The sequence below is a fragment of the Ischnura elegans genome, chromosome 3 (assembly GCF_921293095.1).
Source record: "Ischnura elegans chromosome 3, ioIscEleg1.1, whole genome shotgun sequence".
NCBI lineage: Eukaryota > Metazoa > Arthropoda > Insecta > Odonata > Coenagrionidae > Ischnura > Ischnura elegans.
This window is the reverse complement of record NC_060248.1, coordinates 80,169,543-80,192,920: the sequence shown is the minus strand read 5'-3', so window position 1 is coordinate 80,192,920 and position 23,378 is coordinate 80,169,543. Positions and strand designations below refer to the sequence as shown.

At 37.3% G+C, this 23,378-nt stretch overlaps 1 protein-coding gene across 1 annotated transcript in view; it reads right to left on the bottom strand.

Moving 5' to 3' along the window:
• LOC124156064 (neuroligin-4, X-linked-like) overlaps positions 1-21,000 on the bottom strand; it is a 913,830-nt gene extending 892,830 nt beyond the window's left edge. Inside the window, exon 1 of the mRNA XM_046530371.1 lies at positions 19,494-21,000. The gene's annotated coding sequence lies outside the window, so the exon portion shown is untranslated. The remainder of the gene's footprint in view (positions 1-19,493) is intronic.
• Positions 21,001-23,378: the final 2,378 nt, after the last annotated feature.

Sequence of the window (23,378 nt, the reverse complement as noted above, 5' to 3'; positions counted from 1 at the left end):
CACGTTTCCTCGATGACACATTTCCGAGTACTTCCACCGAAAGTTACCAGCAAAGATTGATGGAAAGCCACGTACATATCTTGGTGTATCTGGCATTAATAAAGGAAAGTGAGCTAATGTCCGTAAATGGGAAACTGAAAATAAAATGTATACACTCGCGGATAGGGGAAACAATTCTAAAGTGGAAATGGATTTGATTAATGAACTAAACATCCTGGCAGGAGAACGTGAAAAACAATTCCATGAAAGGGAAAAGCTTCTCAAATATCGATTTATAAATGCATATATAAATTAACCTTTAATTCGAGTATTGGATTCATGAAAAACCGTTGATAGATGGGAGTAAACATGTCAAAAATTGAAGATAAGACGTCCTGTGGGAGACTTAACACCAACTAAGCGCGAAATTTTATTTATTAAAGGTGCTTCCATAATTTTTGGCGACAAAAGCTCTTCCGGTGCCGATAAAACTCGTACACTGAACATATTTATGCATGATTTCCCTTATGGTCGTAGCAGCACATGGGGTCACGTCAATAAATCCATTCGTCGCTTGATATTTGGGATTTATTGCATCCCATACCACTCGAACAGAGCAGGGACGAGGAAATGTTACGGAGGTCATGGACCAAAAAAATAAAAATTTGAATTGAAGCTAAGTTAGACAGGGAGCTATAAACTACAGCACTTACACCCGATGAACGCTGCATACAGTTGTAGCACAAATTGTGTGATTTAGGTATAACCTTAAAGAAGGATGACAATTGGTGATCAATTTTTGGCCATCCTCTATCGTAAGTTCTTGCATGTTATTCGATGAGATAAAAATAACTTTTCGACAAATAAAATCACTGATAATGATTTTTAATTTGTGGCACACTAGTAAAACTCTAAGAAGTGCTAATCTGAAATGGCGTATGAGAGGCAAGCGTTACTATTTTCCATCCCATTCCATAGCAGACCTAATTTATCACCCAATTTCATTTCCCGGAACAGTGATTCATTTTTTTCCGCAATCGATGGCTTAAAAAAAAGGAAGAAAGCTGCAAAATTGCTTCGCAGATCTTTTGTGTCCCGTTTCGCAACGACTGGAGCAATTATCGTTTCATGCAATAATAACAATACCACACGTCCACGTTTTCTGCTGCCCAGGGTTACCCACAAAGTTAATGCGTTCACTGTTTACTATTATTACGCTTTTATTGCGACAAAATAACGACATGCGTCAGCGAATGCGCCGCAATTAAAGTTAGCTAACCTCAGAATCACACCTATCACGTCATTTGATAATCAAACACCACTAAAATTCTCATTTTCCGAATCCCGCATAACTGAGTTTTCAATGCCACAAAAGTAATTCAATTATTCACCGTTAACCAGCGACCAAACTCGATCCACAGGAATTGATCTCGATTAAAATTGCCTCCGTCGTAACCGATAAAACTTTGACACTAACCTTTACCAACCTCAATGATATTACGCCGAATATCAAAGAGGAATATTAAGGTGCTAATTTATAACATAACTGTAAAAAATTAGAAAATAAATGAAATCGAAATATTCAATGCAGTTATTATTCAATAAATGGAGACATTTGCAATTAACAAATTATGCCCAAGGCAAATCAATCTTGCTTTACTTAAGGAAATAAAAATCTTAAAAGCGCCTATCCTAATCCTAAAAATACTAAGTTTGATTTGACGCAGTTCTATTCTCAATTCTCTTTTCAGCTTATCTTTACACTCCTATGTATTTATTCTCTTTTATGCCTTTCATTACCTATTCCAAACATTTTATTCACCTCTTTCTAAAGGGAAATATAGCATTGAAATAGAGGATGCGAACTATAACTAGCATGACCCTATATAATTAACAAAATTGGAGTTTGACTCGTAACTCAAATGTTTATAAAAGTTTCAATTTGGCTCATCACATGACCTTTTGTAAAGGTCATTTGATGAGCCAAATATGCCGTAATTTAAACTTTTCCGCGGACGAACTGAGAAAAAATACAGGTTAAATGCAACATTAAACTGAGTAAATTTTCGGGTCCGATTAAGACGGTCAGGAAATAAATAGCTGTTAAGCATTATAATTTGTCAACAATAACCTCAAACTGAGAAAATTGGCAATAAATAAAGATTTTGCTGTAGTGATAGTGTTTACTTCAACAGGTTCTTGGATTTATGAATTATTTCTTCAATTATGTAGTTAAATATATAGTAATATTTATTCTCCATTCCGGCGAATATGTTTAACAAAGGATTCGAAGTAAAGAGGAAACCGACATCAGATTTAAACGCCATATAGAATGATGAAGGCCGTGAAAATTGTCTTCTCATTACTGGTTTCACATTTATCGCAATTGCGGTCATAAAATCAAGAATTCCATTTTCCTTCACCTTCAATATCCATTGCACGATAACTGACAGAGAAATAATCACTCACGGTAAACACCTTTTGGGTCCAGTCTATTTCAAGATGATTGTTTCAACCCTTCCTCCATATCTCCAAAAACAGTACCAATTTAAAAATCAGCTCTGCAGTTATGACAATATAATGCCGTTGAAAAATCGGTGTCATTCCGAAAAGTAGCATGACTAATAAGAAGATTCATTTAAAATTTCACCAATCAAATAGTCATTATTATTGATGCAATAAGTCCATACACATATTATAGAAAAGCTGTAAAAAAAACATCACACCATACTGAGTATGGAGAAGAGACCTTGAGAATGAACAGAATTATTTTTAATTCCACAACATAAGTAAAGGAAAATAATATGCTGCCTATGAGGATTTTCCCAGTCACAAGCAATGGTTTATTATATTTTATAAAAAGTTAGAATTTACCACATAGATGGAAGAACATACCACATAAAGATAAATGTACCACATAGATGAAAATAAGAGTGCGATTAGAATTCGACAGAATAGAAACAATTGCGTATTCAATAACCAAAATAATGCAAGGTACCCAGATCGTGTGCCGATGACAAGAAAAAGCAATTAATGATTTTGAAATAAAGGAGTGACTAATGGCCAGCATGAGGCAAGAAAGAAATAAAAATGAAGTTATTGTTTTAGGGCACTGCATATAAATGTTGTTTTGTTTTCGATCATCGCTATCTAACATTTAGAAATAGAATAAAACGAGGAAACATTCACAGAAACAAAGAACTAAGAAAATGAGCACTCTTTCCGTATTTCTTTCTAAAAGCTAAAGGCTTACGTCAGACTACATATGAAAGTAATCTCAACATTCTTAACCTAATATCGCATTGCATGGGAGAGAATAAATAGGAGGAATAAGCTCGAAATCAGCCGATTTGAGGAGTTGCTTACAAATAATTAATTATATTCGAGAGCATTCAAGAAGAAGAGATTTCATGGAAACTTGTTGAAACTTCGATCACTGAAACATTGAAACTTGCTAAATTAATTAAGCTAAATTTTTTTAATGTGTGAATGCATCGCAATTTGAAATTAAATAAGTAATTATTGAACTCGATTTTTAAGTTATTTTTCAATTTCTAACAGTTTATACAGAGACTCCTAATAGTTTATCCTAACTTGTCTGCCTAGCGGATGAAAAGATTGTGCCGCCACCTTAGAATGATTTTCTAGAGTCTGCAACAGTCTAACAATGTTTAAGTAGTTTTTTTTTGCGTAACGACGAGCCTCATAGAACCCTTCTTTAATTGAGCATGCATTTCTTTCTACAGAGCTTATGAGACTTGGCCAGAAGAAAAGGAAAAATTAATTGTAATAATTGCGGCTTATATAACATTGATTCTCCACCAAATAAACATTTTAATATAAAATATGTGCATTCAGCTAAGTTCACAATAACAGTACCTTTACGAAAAATACCCATATTAAGTAACATGAAAGAGGCTGTCATTTGTTTAACCAAATACCACGACATCGCAAATTAAGTCATCCTATTGAGTAAATCACATTCAATTTATACATTGAAGCGTGGTATGATTTTAAATTAAATTCAGCCCAAGGTGGAAACCAAGACTCAACTTATAAAAACACTGCGAGAGTTAACCTACTACTCTAATTATTTCATTCTCAATTGTAAGATAAATTTTAGTTAGTATTTTTACAGATGATTTCACGTAACTAAAACCCGTTATAGGACTCTAAATGAGGGAAAATCAAAATCCTGGCGTGATCCAATCAGTTCCAAGCGTACCTCGTTTTCCACAGCAAGGATTGGATTACGGATGCACACAGACCACAAATACCATTCCTAGCATGCTACCCTACGTAATCTTTCCCATTATAACGACTTCATTTCACTCAGTAGTATTATCCATAGCAGAGCCTAATTATCATAGAGCATACGACTATTGAGCTTGCTGGTTCCCATCGGTCTCCGATCACGCGCAAGGATTTGCGGCTGGATATTAAGCTAATTATGTTTCAAGTGGCTAATGATATCGGTAGGCGCGGGGGACAAAATTCAGTGCGCGACTACCATTCCAGAGCTGTAGTTTTTCGGCGAGACTGAAGGTGGATTAAACTCCAGGAGAGTCAAGCCCGCCCGTTGCTATCGAAAATCATTCTAGCCCACAATGGCCACAGGGCGCGCACGGGTGTTGGGATATTCCATTTCCACTATCGACTCTTTTCGTGTCAGGGATGCAATAACTGAGTTGACCGCGGTAATAAAAGTGAAGTGGCAATAAAAATGGAGAGCCATCCAGCGACAACGCCGACAACTGCAAGAGGGAAATGAAGCACGCACAAAAGATCTGGGTCCAGCTGAGAAGTATTTTCAAGAGTCCATCAACAGACGGAAATTAGTGACGAAATCTTGCATTTGCTAACCCCATTTGAGACTAATCAAACATTGACAGTATTGTGAGGCGACATCGCAACTCAGGGGATGCCAATGAGAAGGGTGGTTTTAGAATTTCTGAAATCAAAAATAGCTATAAAAACATGCAAAAAAATAGATTGTTATTTGCTAATAATGTTTCCACTTCAATGCTGATTTTGATCACACCATCGCATCGGTGGGATTTGATTATTGCGAGGTATGTTTGGCTTTGCTAAGGCAAGAGTCAAGGCATTCTCTCCGGCAACGTCGAACCATTTCCATAAAGTGAATGTCATGAAAGGAATGTTTATAAAATAAAATGCATCAGATGATGCGAGGGATGCAGGAATTTTCTTCGGAATGGAAATGATGAGTTGATTTTCGTGAATAAAAAACAACTGAAATGCTGGGGGCATTATTAGAGAAACAAAGGCAACGAAAGGGTAGAGCTACGCACAGCAAAATTATGTGACAGCATTTGACGAAAACTGAAGGGCGATCGGTTGTCTGACCTCTATAAATATCCTATCGAGTGCGCCGAAATTTCGGGCAAAAACATAGAAATATACTGCAAATTCACCAATATAACTGAAAGAATGGCACGCAAGTGTTCAACACAAGCAAAGAAGAAATAATCGTAAAAACTACTAAAGCCTTCAAAATAAGTGACGGGAACTAGCTACTACGGATGAAAGAAAAATAAGACGCGATATTCTCAAGCCTAAAAGGAAGGTGTCATTGTGATAAATTTTACCAGACAAACACAAAACGAATACGAGTAATTATTCGTTATAGTATTACTTTAGGATGTGCGCAATTAAGTTGACTGAAGCGCAATTATGTAAGTCTACACAATTACCGAAGTAGTTAGACATGCAAATTACTTTCTCCGTCAACGTTTAATGGCTACAACTGAGAGAGAGTCCAATTCACCAACACTTTTAACCTGTCAGCTTTTTTTATCTCAGATATTTATTACCCACATCGCGACAATTTTCACGGTCTTTGTCCAATAACACCAGGAACCTCCCCCACGGCAAGGACTATCACCGTTCCGCTCCGTTATTCGCATCAGATAGAGAATTGCGTTATTTGACCAGATATCATAAACAGGAGATGACCAATCAATACGGCCGTCACCGCGAATAATAATATATACCACTTTCGTGTTCGTAAAACGGAGATAAAACACGGAGAAGTTACTCGCAGGAGATACAGCGGGCCGAAATGGAATGGAATGGCCGACCAACCATCCGAAAAACAAATTAAACCAAACCTCATGCAATATAAAGGGTCCACATGCGAATGGTGATGGAAAATTGCCGGTCGAAATCGATTTTTTGAGCAATCGAGTTTTAATCGAAACGAAAATATAGACTTTAAAAAATCAAAAAATTGAACAAAAAGAGCGATAAACCAAAGAAATTGTTGGCTCTTTAAAAAAAATCAGTATTTACGAAAACATGTTTATTCTTCATTGAAAAAACACTCACAATCTGCGTAAAATAAATTCTTGAATTATTGGTAATAAATATTTACAAATGCACGCACAAACGTTTTGGGATCACCGCTTGAAACCATTCGGCTTCGCAAATTTTTTTAAAAAAGATCAACTGATGAAGATGCTTTCTCGATGATCGAGGATGCGCATTTCCAATTAAACCGGGCTTAGAGAAAAAAAATCACATGCGATGGATGGCGTCATCATAGGTCGGTAGTGATGCCACTGACTGTGAGATCAAAGTTGAAAAATCGACATTGAAATGGAAGCCGAAGAGTAGAAATGGTCAAGTTCGAAGTTGGACACTCGAGTTTGGATCGAAACTGGGAGATCATGGATCGATTTCTATTTCCTCCATCTTATGCCTCGTTCAGATTACGATTGTTCCAGCAACCGTTGGAACCATCGTGCATTCACACAACGATGGTTAAAGCTTGTGCTGCCCTCTAGGGCGGACATCTAAAGTGAACGAAAAATTGACGGTTAGCAAAGCTATTGAGGCGTGAAGGGTAAAGATATTACTGTGTTCAACGTGTATTTACCGAATAATTTTTCTTCCGCCCATATTCTCCCATTCTAGGACAAATCCATGAAAAAAATAGAGCGAAGAGAGCTTCATGAACTTTTCGTCTTTCTCTTGTCGTTTCCTTTTCCGGCCTTCCAGCGCCTAACCATCGTAAAGTGGCTACGTTCGGGACTGCGTGAAGTATTGTCACGACATGCATTCACACGGTTAGTTCGGCCAACTATCGTTAGGATGATCGCTTGGACAATCGTAATGTTTAAGAGGCTATTAAAAATCGATTTTCGATTTATTCGTAATCGATTTCTCCTTCACTACACCCAAACTCCACTCCATCCCTACTCAACCACCTCCTCTCCTCTTCTCCGCTTGGACCCATTCGGCTATTTACAGTTTTACGATAAAATTCTTTCACATGTGACGGATGACGTTACCATAAGCCAGTAGTGACGCTGAGATCAAACGAAATGGCCAAGATTGAAGTGGAAAAATAGAGTTTGGATTGAAACTCAAACACCATTTCCTCTATCTTTGACTAACAAAACTTGATTTTCGATTTTGATTTGAATCGATTTCTCCATCACTACACCCGAGCTCCACCCCATGCCTATGACCATGAAAACTCGATTTTAATCAAAATCTATTAGTCCATCATTACAGCCGAATTCCGCTTCATATCTTAGACTTTGAAACTCGATTTTCGATTTTAATTTTTCCAACAAAATGCCCCCGTACATTTCATTGTTAAAACTCGGTTTTTTTATTTTCATCGAAATCGCATTTTTCCATCACTACACTCGAACTCCACCCCATACCTTTGACTATGAAACTTTCCATCACTACATTCGAACTCCATCCCATCCCTGCCACTCCTCTTCTTCCACATCCTCTCAAACCTTCCCTCTCCCTCAAAACAACCCCCAACCTCCATCCGTCGGCTATCCTGACAACCACTCCGCGACCCCGCCATCTTCTCTTCTAATCCCTGTGGAAAATATGAACGAAATAATAATAACAAAAAAATACTCCCCTCTCTTCCTCCCCCATTTTTTCATTCCTCCCCCCCCTCCACTAAATATTCACTGTTCCGTGCTCTATCTCCGGCATGACAAGCGAACCGCGCCACCCACACACCCTGATGCCACTTCCCACGGAGAGAGGTGAAGCGAGCGGGCATTTAAAAAATAAAAAAGATGAAGGCAGAAAAACGCATGGAGAATGTGTCCAACAAAATTAGTTTCCACCGCATCGCGTCACATGCTGCACAATGCTAACCTGAATCCTAGTGTGTATTTTTTTTAAGCTGTTAACAACATCATCAAGCAAGTTTCACGGTTTCGTACCCCCACATAATTCATCGCCCAGGTACAATACTGCATGGAAACTATCTTGTACCTCCCAGTGACCCCGGAACAACTCAGCTCACATTTCTCTACCGGGAAATTTTTATGGTTTTTACTCTCCCTCGACTAATAAATAAATAACTAAACATCAAATTTAATACTTTAAGCCCATTATGAAAGCACTTCCTATGGATTTTAAATCATTTATTATTTACTAGCTGGATATCAATTTCCGGCCCGTGTTTTCAAATATTAACTTCAGGATAACTAAATACTTCAGAATTAATACTTTTCAGGGGTATTAACGACGGGGACTTTAAATGAGCTCAATTTTTTATGATGCTGTTCCTCTAAATCCTCTTAGGAGGCGAGGTTTTCCTTTCATAATTACCCCTGAGCCGAGGCCCGTTTTTTATTGGTTGTCTTTGATGTCCATCCCTTTATAATCACGAAAAAAATCGAAATTTTCTAAATCGTATCTTATGTTAAGTAAAAAGCAAAGTGAACATTAATGAGATAACGGTCTTGAGAAATGTTTGACTTCAAAAAATATCCAGACAAAAATGAGCTTATTTCTGAAGTCATTATAGATATCTTATTCTTATGTGACTTGTAGACTATAGAGAATTCAAAAACAAAAGTGAGATTATGTTAATTCATACACTGTAAATTTAAATAACTTCTGCCAAGTGAAAGAAGCGCTGACGATATATATATACCAATCTTCATAAAGACACTCGCTCCAGAATTTATAAATGAAGTTGACACATGCAGCGTCAAAACGAGGAATTAAGTAATACTCCCTTCCACCCGGTATCGTTACCTTTCTTTCAGCTCAATCAAAATTCAATATGCTGGGATATCATTTAAATTAAAATGACAAAGGCTATCCAACAAAGAAAAAAGAATCTACCCTTTTTGTCCTTTTTTCACGTCACCCTAAATTTGGAGGCTGTAAAAGTCTCCCTATCCACCCCAGAATTAAATTACCTGTCCAAATCATCAAGCCGTTATAGCCCACTACCACTTATCAGGCTTGTTAGCGGGTGACTAGTGAGGTGTTTGCTGACAGCCCCCTGAGGCGACAGTGCTTTAACGACTATTTTCTCCAAATAATTCTCACAGGGACACTTCCTCATCGTGTCCCTCCCACTGCTACCATGAAAATTAACCTTCAATGACCTTTCGAGCATACTCGAGTTGAATATCAATGAAGCACTACGACAAGTATATTCAACTGATTAAGACTAAGATGCTTCCGAAATATAGTAGGCATGCAATGCTAAAAAATTATACCAGACTACTATCGACCATTACAACTAGGTAGCAAATTGCAAGCTTTGCCCTCACATTACGTGCACTTTTACTAGTCAATTAGGGTAATTAATTTAAAAACGTAGCGTTCTGCAAGCTAGGCAGTTGTGAGCTTCTCTAAGGAGCGCTAGCACCCATATACTCTAAGCCGCAGTTTCCTTCAATTCCTGTTGTCTTGCTAATGCTTCTGGAAAGTGAATAGTTTTGGAGTAAAAAAAACTATTAGCAACTCGTTCACAGAATGACTTCACTTTAATTACTATTTCAAACACGTTCTGGGAACTAACTTTACCTCCAGCCAACGCGTTTTTCATCAGACGCTGTCGACGCCGGCGCCTTGATGTAAACTCCCGACAAGACTACGTGATTTCTCCAGCTCCTTTTATTCCATTTAGTTGGGTTGCATAAAAAAACAAAATAGGAGTCTTCAAATAAAATCCAAACGGTCCATAAGTAAGCCATTCGGTAATAAGGTGAAATTTTAATACGCTGGAGATGGTCAACGCCAAGTTATTCTTCCAACACTAAGCTATTTTTATTATAGAGTTGTCTTCACTGGAATTCATTGCACTAAACATTTTTAATTGAATTTCAATAACTGATTTCCGCATGAAAGTAATCCATAATGCTCATCAAATATATTTCATACCGAAAATTCAATTATAAAATTTAAGGATACATACAGCTCTTCCTTGAATTACGTTCAAAAACGCTGTAATGGCACCCGTTTGGTATCAGACATTCCTATTGCGAGGGATGAAGTATGTGTTTACGATCAAAGAAGACAGGTAAATGTATCAGTGAAACTGAAAATAGGGTGGCACTTTTATCACAACAATCACATCCACTTGAAAAGTAACCAATACATAGATTTAATATCAATTCTGGTGAAAATTCCATTTTATTCGTCTTTAATTTAAAGAAATGCCCCTAACACTCATCACTTGCGGCATATTGAATATAAAAAACGCATATATTTATGTAGTCTCTCAGAAATACCTTTTATGTGCAAAAACGTGTATAGGTATGTTTATATTCGAAGGCATTCTTCATTTTCTCCCCTGATTCAGGAAATAATAAAAAAAACACCTACGATGGATTTGTAAAAGGGACAAATGTACCTCACCTAAACAATTTTGAATGTAAACAATGAAAAATGTTTTTAAAATGCTCAAGAGGTCCAAAAATGTCTAGACAATCGGCATTTGGATATTGGTAATTTTTTAAATTTGTATTTAAATTTCCATTGGAATGTTTTCAAAAATCATGCGTAAAAAGGTAACCAATTTTTAATACATTTTATGAAAAATTAGGAAAAAATGAAGCCCATACGGATATGTATAATATACGGGATAAATTAATCAAACAATTTTACTAGATGTACGTGAGGTAAATCCAAACAATTTCTTCAGAATCCATATTAAGGAAAATGGAAAAAATGGAAATACACGATGTAATATAGCTCCGGGGCGCATTTCCCGGTCACTTTACAATAATTGCCCTTATCGTGATGATGAAACCACCTTTGGTAGAGCGAGATCCCAAAATATTATGCAAGTAACAATGATTCAAAAAAACACGCAAATTTCGCAGTTGCGACACCACAGTTTACGGTATTCGAACATCGGGCCTTCCACTCCCGTCGCTATCCCTCCTCTAGTAACTCCCCCTTCCGCGCGACCGTGTACACGGTCGTTTGCGAAACCGACAACCTCGTAAACCCGCGTTCCTCCCAATAGCGCGTTCGCATCCGACCAAACACACTACGCGGGTCTACCACACCGGCTCGTCGGGACAACCTCCCTCTCCTTAGGCCGGGCACACATTTGAATCACCGCCCTCGAAAAGCGGTGGAGCGGAGAGGAGAATGTTAAAGAGTGCGCGGAGGAGAGGAGGAGATACGGGTTGGTGTAGTGGGGGAAGTAGGGAGGGAGGAAAAAAGAAAGAGGTTGGTCTTATGGCGGAGGATAGACGGGAGAGAGAGGATTTTTATTACGTACGTGCGGGGGAGAGGTCAAAGGAGGGCTCAAAAACGATGAATCGCGGCCAGGACGGAGTTGGGGATGGCGGCAGAGGAAAAGAGATATGAGAGATCAAGGCGAGGATTTAAAGGGATAAGGTCGCTAAGAGACACACGCGGGGCGGGGTGGAGAGATGAATTTTTTAAACGTGAGCTCATATAAAGAGTCAAGAGGATATGGGACAGACTCATACTCCACTACTACACATGCTTCGTTATCTTTTTTTCTAACTCCTCGTGTGCCTAATTCCAATTTTTTTGGTTTTTTCCATTTTTTTGGTGGGGGATGTTTTTTTTGTTCTTTCATTCGTCCTCTTTCCTCTTCCACAAATCCGTACACCTGGTAGATTGTTTTTGCAGCGGGAGTTCCGCAAAAAGACATGCGCACAAAATGGGTCGTATTCCTGACTGATGAGTATCAATCACTCAAAGTCCGGCCTCTAAACGTCTTTAAGGACTAATTTCCAATACTCCAACGGAGGAGTACGTCATTCTCGTCTCCCTAATGTGGGGTAGGCAAGGCACGTGCTCCGGCGAATGCACTCTCCTTGAAGAGGGTAGAAGATTTGCTCAAGAGTCTATTGGAGAAACGCATTTCATTTAATATCTTTTTAAAAATAACGCGTAACATTGGCTCGATGGCCCTGCGAACACCATCCACCTTGGCATATACGCCATTTCCAATACCACAGTCTATCCAGGCTGAAGGAGCACACTTAAATGAGCACACCAACATGCTAATCAAAACGAATATTGAAAAGGTTTCCAATTTTTCCAAATGAAAAATTTTTTTGTCCTGAATGATAGGCTCACGCTAATACAGAACCATATTGACAGCTGCACGAGATTAAGCACTAACAACACCGACCAATTTGTACCATTCAGAAAATATATGTATCATAATAGTGTATTTTATAATATATTATATATAATAGTCTATAGCATATTACAAATAAAAGTATAAATATATATTATATTAATCACTGCCTCACTCAAACTAGAGTTGTTGTAATTGAATTTCAAAAAATTGATGATAGATTGTTGGTTTTCAGTAAAGTTTCAGTTGATGATAGGAACAGTGTTCCACGTTTTTCCGCTGCACATAAAGAATATGCTAAATTATACAAAAACAAAATTTTTGTCTATCTTTCAGCAACATCACAGAGAGAATAATTTAGAGATACTTCAATTTTGCTAAAAGCTAGTAGGATTTTGTTGTTCGTACATAAAAAGAGAAGCTTTTTAAAATGGAAAGAATTTTAATTTAGTTTCGCAGGAGTATTTAGCCACGCTAGAACAAAGCTTCTTCACCATTTATTTTAGCCGTAAACGGTTTCCCTTTGAATGCTTTAATGGTTTATCATCCAAATATCGTTTCAATAATAAGCTTCATTTACTCTCCTTCTTAAAAGGAAACCAAAAACGACTCTCTTCTCAGGTCTATTGGAGAAAAATAGCTTATTAAAATCACCCCTTTCGTTAACACTCCATCCTCTTTCATAGATCTTTCCTGAGACCTGGAATTTCAAGCCAAGCATTGCACAAAACGTTGCCTAATTTTCCATTACATTTTACTGATAACCTCAGGGAATGAAAAAACATGATGCCACAAAATTGACCATTTCGCTCGAATTAAGCCAAGATGTTTAAAAAGTCAGGTTTACTTTAGTTTTTAAATTAAAACATACAAAATACGGATTTTATAATGAAATCGCGGACTACTCAGCAATGAATTTAACATATCTTAATGGAATTTTAGCCAAGAAATGTCATTTTTGCACAACAATCCGATTGATTTCAGACGAATCAAATAATAGTTCTTATGCGTAAATTTCCCACGATAACCAGAGCTAAATCTATATGTAGAGATAAGATATTTAATTATAAAAAATAATTTTTCCCGATGGATATAGAATGTTAATCATTCAGGGAGATGCATTTCAGGACGTAAAATACCACAGTCATTCCATGACATACAAATTAGCCTTAATAACAAGTGCAAGAAGAAGTACTCTATTCCCCCATTTTGACGAGAATGAAATCGCACCGAGGCATTCACCATCAAAATTTCAAAGCCAGGTGTTCTAAATACGTACGTCAAAAAGAATCATGAATGGTGAATTTCATCAATTAATCTAGAGAGTTAAATCATAAAACTTAATAGATCCGTTTTATCTTCCATTTCCCAATTGGAGCTTCAAAGGTGCTCAGAAGGTGTGTACCTTGCCTGACCGGCATGCAAATAAGTACTAGGGTAAAATTGAAAATAACAAGTACTCTCATAAAGAAAGAAGGCACTAGACGTCCCCGAATGAAGGCTTCAAGATCTTAATTCAATGGATAAGCCGATATGACAGCTACATGGTGAAAAGCTTTATTCTTAACTGTTTTCGCCTTAATGCATTCATTCCACCAGATGACATTAATTCCAAACGAGGCGGTCCTTTTCCTTAATTAAATCCATATCCGAAACAATCTTAGATGGAAAAGGATGATTACAATGGATTAAGCGTAGGTATTGGATTTCAATTCCATTAATAAAATGCCCATTGCCTCACCAAATCTTTCCACAAGAGAAAGAAACTTGATCCCTATGGATATTATGATAAGCCTTTTCAATACATCCAATTTTCAGGCATCTAGGTTACATCTTCAATCATTTAATTTTTATTTAAACACTAATGACTTCTTTTAATTACAGGGCTTAAAACACACATTCTGACTGGGGGTAAATGAATGTAAATATTACATTGCTATCTGAATATTCTTCAAAATAAATTAAGTTCATTTTTTAATTGTTTCAAAAATAGTAGGTGAAACGCATGATTAAAATTCTTTTTAAAGTGTATTAAGTATGACAGGAATCGTCGCATTTTAAAATTTTCCTCAATGTAGATAGGCGTAGAAACACACGGGGAAGGATACATGCAACACAACAGGTGATGGGCCAGCAATTGAGAGGCATTCAGAGAAAATTATATAATAAAGGGACGTTATTAGTGTCATCGCAACAAATTAAGCCTTGTGGATCTTAGTAAATCACCATATCCTACGAAGGGATCTAAACATGGCCATCGAAAAATAAAGTAAGCACTCCCTCACCCACAAAATCCTCACTCAACTCTTTTTCGCATATCTTTGTCCACAGAGAAGCAAATTATTGATAAAAGTTTTGATTTCAGTTTAAACTTAACGTTAAATGTAAGAATTTTTCTTAACTATTACTGAAGCTTTCGCCTAAAAATTCAAAGCAATTAAAATAAATAAAAGACTAAATTAGCAGCTTTACTGATTTTTTCATGCTTTCCTTTCATACTGCCTTTCCTGAGTACACTTCTTAATATTGTTAGAGGGCAGAAATATTGCCTCAATTGCTAATTTTACACTTGGGAATGGCTTTTAGAGTGCGTCATTGTTCTTCATTCACCCTAATAAAATTAATACATATTTATTTCGCAGTGAGGTCATCACTAGGCCTTAATACACAGCAAACTACTTTCTATTCACTTACAAAAGCTTTTTGAAATGATTCTTTCAAGCCCAAAGGCTTCCTAAAGCTCTTCCTTTGATCTTCTTCGAAGAGTTTTATTTACTCTTGGTTCTACTTCGATTAAGTCAGTAAACAACGAACGATAGAGATCATATTCATTGAAATATAAACGTGATGAGTCACCTTTTCCACAATGCTGGAACCTTTCTTCCCATTTTAATTAATTTAGGCTCCACATTGATTTGTGGATGTACTAGTAACCATACCTTAAACGACAGCTAAAAATAAGCACACTTTTTAAGCTAACAGAAAACAATCACAAATATGGCAATCTTCACAAATTAAATGCCTTGCAATACATATAGAAGAAATTAATTTTACACTGTTATTACTATTGAGTTCCTTAGCCACATAACCCCGTGAATTATCTGTTATTTTTTTTAATAATTGATAAATTTTCTCCTAATTCACCAACGCCATAAACTCATCCCCATAAATTCCATAATATAATTGGCCACTAAAACCGAGGAAATGGTACGAAACGTTCACTATGTCTGTAGTATCGATTGAAGAATTGTCAATGAGATATACCGTGGAATCGCGCTATACTCTTTAATTTTTACTTGAAAATGCTACCCAAGTTAATATTCCTTCGTTCGCCATAGCTATAATTAAATAACCTTAACTTAGAAATCGAATTTTCTAGTATTAATGACTAAGGTACAAAAAGTTAAAGAAGAACAGTAGGGTCAACCTTATGGATTGATATGTACCTATCTTGAAAGATAGGTACATATCAATCCATGCGTAATAAGTTTGCCCTACTCCCAGGTAGGAAATAAAATTATTAAGCATGTCTTTTATCATAGAAAAAAATTAAATTTCCATTGAGTATTATAATGCTTAGTTGATAACCTTGTAAAAATACTGTCTAGCCAATGTTTACCAGAGCTAACTTGTAAGGTCTAACAAAGTCTAAATTATTTACTAAAACTGGAACGATGATCGACCGAGTGAGTAACGAGTAAGTCCTAAGAAGAGTAAGATAGAAGAGAAGTCTCGTGAAAATCTTGATTAGAAGACAAAATAACCTTGTAGGCCACATCTTGAGAAATGATGGCCTGATGAAGACAATCGTCGGGGTCGAACTTGGCAAGAACGGAAAAGTAAGACCTCAGAAAAATATATGGAACAGATCAAAAAGGATGTGAAAGAGAAGAAATACGTGGGTTTGAAAAGATTGGCTGATAGAAGAATTGAGTGGAGAGCTTCGTCAAACCAATCTTAGGATCATTGACCAGTCATGATGATGATGATGAACTGGACCAAGTATTTAGCAATCGTTTTCAGGAGCAATTCACCAGAAATATTACCAAGCGTCACGACACATTAAAGATAGGCTATCCATATTGATTTCTATAGCCATCCAGGGTAATTTAATAAATCAGCTACAGTTCAACTAGGGAGGAATTTAGATTTATACAATAGGTATTATTCAGAAGCTTTTGAAACCACCACTGAAAATAACAATGTTTAAATTCTCAGATACTTCAAAATCGTATGCAATCAAGCTTAGGCAATACATGCCGATTAAACAATTTATTCCAATTCCAACAAAAAAATAACCTCTAATTGGAATGAGAAGAGCCATTAAATTATTTTTATTATTAAGTCCTTCCCATAATTACTCCAGTTGCAATATCACTTCGATGATGACCACTATAAGTCTTACTGAAGAATGCTTATAAGTAAAAATTAAGAAAATTAAGCCTTTTCATGGCAGTAGAACTCGTCGCAATGGCTGAACGCTAGAGCCCTAAAATACTTCGATAGATATAAAGACTCACTAGTACTTATAAGAATATTTTAATGCCCACAAAATAAGTAGCACATTTGAAAATGTTAAACAAATTACTCAAGTATCAAAGCCATATGAGATAATTTGCTCTCAAAGAGTTACTTACTTTTCAAATTCACAAGTCCTATGGCTATGTATTTTTTCCGGTAAGTCGATCGATACCTTGCAGAATGTTACGCATAAAATTCTTCACCATGACGGTTGAACCCACAACGTTGTGCGAAATCAATCACATTTGCATATGTGATTTATTTCGCACTATCGTATATAAAGAGGTTATTGACGTTTTTGGAGACAAAACAAATGCCCTATAAGAAACAAATGACCTTTAAGGAAGCATTTACGTAAAATCAAGCAGTAAGGCCTGCACCATGCCTAAATGACGGAAATAACGAAGTAAGTGGGCTTGCGAAATAAATAAGTGAACAAAAAGAATGTCTCTCCAAATATGTACTGGCAGCATTTCGTGATTATCGGAGTTTCCTTCTATCACTCCCAATAATCATTTAACAGTGGAAATTGATGAACTCGATATGATTTATAGGTTAAATAACTTCAACAAGCACTATTCTGCGATAAAGGTTCTTTTATGAGACTAAAACTAAAAGATTAGAACGCAAGTTGATCCTACATTGTATAAATATATCCAATAAATATAAACTATAGACGATGCCCACTGCTATTAGCTTGGAAGTTTTCATCATTTCATTATAAGTTCCTTAACGCTAACAAAATTCTTGGCATTTTCTGGCTGAAAAGTAAAATATATTTTTTGGGGTTGAAGCGAGCGGTAGAGCCATAAAACTAAGCTATTCAGATTTTCTGGCAAACTATAGCTCGAAACAAATGGATTCTCGTGATAAAAAACTCCACAGACTCTGTAGTTAGAAATAAAAGCTCAATACATTTATTTCTAGCAATTCTCTGAATGAAATAAAAATTATCATTTTGAAGAAGATTAAATACTTTCTACCCTTATTGATTACAATAACAGCGAATTTTCATAAATTTAACGCTGTTTATTTTTCTGACACATAATATAAACAAGGAAAACACACAACAAAAATGAAACCAATTCCAGATAGCATCTAAACCTCAGGCAAACAAAATGATAATAATTCGTTAATGTCAAAAAATAATCCTATCCGTGAATAATCGCAACCGATTATTCACGGATAATCATTGAAATCTCGAAATCTGAGATTAAGATCGTGCATATTCTGGGCGATTAAATTCACTTTCACAACTATACTCGCGTGCAGCTCATGTATTATAAGGTTCCCTAATGCTCCTGATATTAATATCAACACACCAAGAGCGGATTCTGTCAATACACTTGTTTGTACACTAGTCAAATGGAGGAGATAAATTCATGGCAAAATAAAAGGCACTAAAATTTATAATTCTGGTTCTAGTACAGAAAAGTAACCAATTTCAAAATCCATTTCTTCGCTTCTAACTATCAGTTATAATTTCAAGTTTATCCAGATACTTCAAATAATCGCAAAATTGCGTAATTATTCCTCAAGAGATGTTATTAGAAATATCTAAGAAAATGTAGAATACGGATGCAATAAATTCAGACATAACTGTGTTCCGTGAACACAAAAATATTGAAAGAAGAACAACTGGAGCATTAGTAGAACACAATGTACGTCATGCAAATGATACTCGAGGTAATGAGCGAAGCGAAGTTTGGAGCGGTGAATTAAGCCAACTCGGGTAGGTATATATTTTCGGGAAGAATTGGAAAATGTTCCCAACCACCATATGCGACTCGCTTCGAAAATGGTTCCACGGAAAATTTTCTTCTCTGAGAGAAGACGTGAAAAAAATTAAATTCTCCTCCCAACAGCAGATTGAACAAAGCAAAATCTCTCATCGTCTTCTCTGCGTCTTAAACACCGTAGTGGCTAAGGACTTCGAATTTTCTCGATAGTAACACAAACCACAGAATTCTCTTTTTCTCTCTCGGCCACTCATATCCCATTCTTTAACCACCATGCTCCACACACACTTCACCGCTTTCAACCCTTCCTATTCCCACGAGGACGGCGACGGGACGAGTGGGCGAGAAGCAGTCGGTAACCGTGGTAATGATAAAACACGTACTTCGGGGAGAAGTCTCGGGGAGGAAATCTTTATTCCCCCTAACTGATACCGCATCTCATTATTCCGTGGCTCAAAAGGATATAAAAAATACGAAAAAGAGGACATGTCCTTTGAAACAAATACTACGGAAAAAACCGTGCTTGAAACAAAAAAAGACTGCCTATAATACCCTCTATCCCAATCTTTTTTCTTCCATCCTCTTTCATTTGTCTATCCTTACCGGTTGGCTGCAAAGAAAAACAATGTGATCCCTTCCATTTGCTGTAAAAAGTTTCTGAGAAGCCTCTTTTCAATCACTAATATCCAACGCTTGGGTTACCCCGTAACTTCTCGAAATAATTACCATCACTTTCCCCATTTTCTCTGCAAAAACATTGAAAAAGAGAGACGTGGATGGGGAGATAACAGATATATAAATATGAATAAAACTGGAGTTTCCAGGAACAGGGAATAAAGCTAGGGATAAGAGAGAGACTACAAGGACTGCGTACACTTTACCTGTTCTCCTCGAGGGCTAAAAAAATCCAATGTTAGCCCCAAAAGCACAAGACGAGAGATAATTAGCGATGCGGGAAGTCTCGGTGAGTAGGGGGACACGTTGAGACTGCGAAATCTCTTCCTTTCTCTCTCCGTCTCTCTCTCTCTGTCTTTGAGAAGGAATTTCTCTTCCTCGGAAAAACTTCCAAAACTCTTTCCTCTCTTCTCCTCCGGAACGAAAAACAGTCCGAAAAACTCTTCAGCCGCACCCGGATGTGACGGGACGGAAAGGTCGAGGAAAAAAATTTTAAATAATACCTCGTGAGGAATTTCTCTCTCGACACGGGAGTATGATTTTTTTTAAAAAAAAGGAACTTAATCTTTTCGAAAGGTGGAATATAATAAATTGATTTTGAGGGAAAAAATCGAAGAAGTTAGATGGAAGGTAGCCATATACACATAATAATTTAAAATAATCTCCTCAGCACGATCCTCCAGGAGTCTTCGCTTCGTCTCTATCTCACCTCCTCACCGTGTAAATCTTTCTCCTTTCTTTTTAGTTTGATTTAGTTTTTTTAATCCTCAAGGATATTTATCCCTTGTATATATAAATGTGCATGTATATACATATACATTTTTTAAATATCCAGACAGTTCACACTCACTCTCTTCCTCTTGGTAAGGTCTCTTCGAGAGGGTTCCGCAAACTCTCTTCCGTATTCTATCTCGTCGGTATGCTCGACAAGCACGAAACTCTCGCTCCCGTGCAGTCCGTTGAGTGGGGGTGATTTGGATCTCGCCGAAATAAAAACGTTACTCAGCAGTAAAAAAACAAGGAGGGTTGAGATTTAGAGAGAGAAAAAAATGTAACACGATATCAAAACACGTACACCCTTCCCCCACGTTTCTTCCGAGCAACTCTTCAAGCAGCAAGATGTGAGTAGTGTCACCAGCAAGAACGGGAATGAGAGAGGTAGTAGGTAGGTAAAGGTAGTCGGAAAAAAATTAGCAGGAATGGTTGTAGGCTAACATAAATGATATCACGAAGCACTCGAACACGGCAGATAAATTGATTTCTGAACGATAATACTGACGGGGTGAACGCAACACGGTTTTGCGTAAAAAATATCCCTTTAACTGGGTGGGGAGTGAAAAAAAAACAATGTAATGAACGAACTCAAAAAGAAGAAGGAGAATAATAAAAAAAAGAAGCTTAAAAACGACTCGAGTACTTACTCAACGGAACACGCATGATTATCCGTCCCAAAACGGGATCGGCAAAAGACAAGTATGAGGGTAGTGAGGAAAGAAGTGGATTTAAAAAAAATATAATGAAAGGAAAAAAGACACTGGGAAATTAGGGCAGGAAAGGGATTATGAGAGCACGATTTGAGGGAAAAATTAATAGAGACACGGTCCGAACCGATCGCCGGGCGCGGCGACGATATTAACGGCGCCGATCTTCTCGTCTCGGACGGCTGACGAGCCGAGAGAGAAGCGCGCGAGGATTGAAGATTCCGTTTTGACCCTTACGCTACACCCGAACCTACGCGACTGGCTTGACTCGAGAGGAGAGAGAGAGAGAGAGAGGGAGACAGCGACGAAGGGGAGGGGAAGAGAGAGAGGGGAGGGCGAGAGAGTAAGGAGAGGGGAGGTACTCCCCACGCAGCCGCCGGATCCCAACACCCCCTACCATTTTCCCCACCATCACCACTAAGTACTGCACCATCCCTTACACTCCCAGCCCCCAGATTATACGTGGGTGTGATCAGCAGGAAAAATTAAAACACTAAAAAAAATTTAAAAGCATGTTTATTTAAAAAAAGGATAAAATGCGATAAAAAGTAAAAGCAAAAGCAATCTATTCATTACTCGGTGAATAAAACGTGGGTGCACATTGGGTTTAGATATTAATATGAAGTGCCAATCCTCACTCTCCTAACATATTCTTCTAAACTCATTCCTAATAAACCCCATCAGCAACCACCTTTTATTCTCCAACGGATCAAAAGCTTACTTTTTTTCTTTTTCAGGGTCTTTTTTTGAAAAAAGGTGTTTTTGATTTTTTTTTTCTTCTTCATAGGCGTGTATATTCAACTTATAAACAACATTTAAAAACATAAGAAAACAACCGACTTTTCCAGGATACGAACCTATAATCACGTGGCTGCTAGGTGGACGCGTTATCCTTTGCGCCAGGTGACGCCTGATGTAAAATTAAATCATTCATAGTTATCCTGAAGATGAGCGATTAATACGAATGTTCTTTGTCAAAAGAGATGGCTCATAATTTCTCTGAAAACATATATTTAGTGTAAGAATGAATTGCCATCTGTTTGCGATCTGTATTGAAATTTCAAGTCGATCCAACAGTGGGTTGTAAATGAATTATAAAATTCAATCGATGAAATAGAAGAGGAGAAGAAGCAAGTTAAGCAAAAGCGTCTAAATAAAAGAATCCTTCATTCAAAAGTTTCGCAAATTTTAAAGTTACAGTTAAGGCATGGTATTTGAAGGAGGCCACCAATTGCTTTGCTCATTTGCGCCCTGAGGGAAGGGCTGGGAAGAAAGGAAGTTTAAAATTCGGCGTCGGAGTTAGCTTGCTCTTAAAGAAAGGCTCCGAAGGGGCCACGTTTTAGCGTCCCGTAAGACGAGCGAAGATTTATACTTTAAGTACCCTCCGCAAAGCACTCAAGCAGGGGTCGGGTAGCCTCTGTAAAATCTCCGCCACAGCCGGGATTTGAACCAAGAACCACGTGGTGGGAAGCCGGGTCACCGGGGCTCTACACATCGCACCAACCCGATCCCCGATCCAAAGTTGTATCTCTCAGAGAACAAAGAAACTAAAAATACATGATATTATAATGAGGTATTTTAACTGTCAAAAATAAACTTTGATTCACTTTGTAGCCGAGGGAATAAATTCCCCAGGTTCACTTGATACATTGTTGCGAATTGCTGCGGACTGATTCCTCTCTCCGACGTCCCGTTTAAATTTTTAAATATGCAAATGAGATTATTACTCAAGTATTATTAGTCCAAGCATACGTATCATAAACGAGAAGCGGAAAGGATTAGACCCACCGAATATGAAACATACGACATTATTTACATGAACGCTGTTTCAGTAGCTTATACATTGTTCTCTCCGCAAACAGCGAATACAGCAGGACGTGAAGTCGAAAACAGGTCATTACTAGCATCCAAAATATGTTTCACGTCATCTGTAGCGGTAAAAATCCGGTGGCGGTAACTATTTCTCAAGGGCTCTCCGATGAGAATGGCAATTGTGTAGACAACCAGCATATGGTCATCATCACGGGCCAGCAATCATAAGATAGGTTTACCGCAGCGTTCCACACAATTCCCCGACCAGCAAATCTCTTAATGTTGACTAATTTAACTTCCTCTCCGTCCTAAATCACTCCATCCGTGGCCTACCTTGACCGTAATTCCTTCCTATTGTTTTTCAAATATGATTTTATTCATCAGACTACCATGTATCACGATACGGTCAATTATGCAGCAAGTATCACCCTGTTTTTATTACGTATTTCAGCAAGTTTTCGTTTTACCGAGTCAACTTATTCACACGCATAGGCACTAAACTGTTCTGCGAGCTGCCGCAATGCGTTCAATTTAGTTCAATATTGTTAATTATCAAAATTAGATTAAAACAAACTTTGCCAAAAAAAACATTCCCAAAAGTTTGAATTGAAATAATGGAAATATACGTAGTAGAAATAAGTCGTGTGTATTCATGGCTGTCGAAAATTATGAGCCTCCATTTATAAAGTTGTAGTTTTTTCTATGTGCACATGTATACAACCTTAGGACCGATAGAGGTTGAAACAAAGAGACAGGAACACACACATAACAATGATACAGTTTTGACGTGGATAGGGA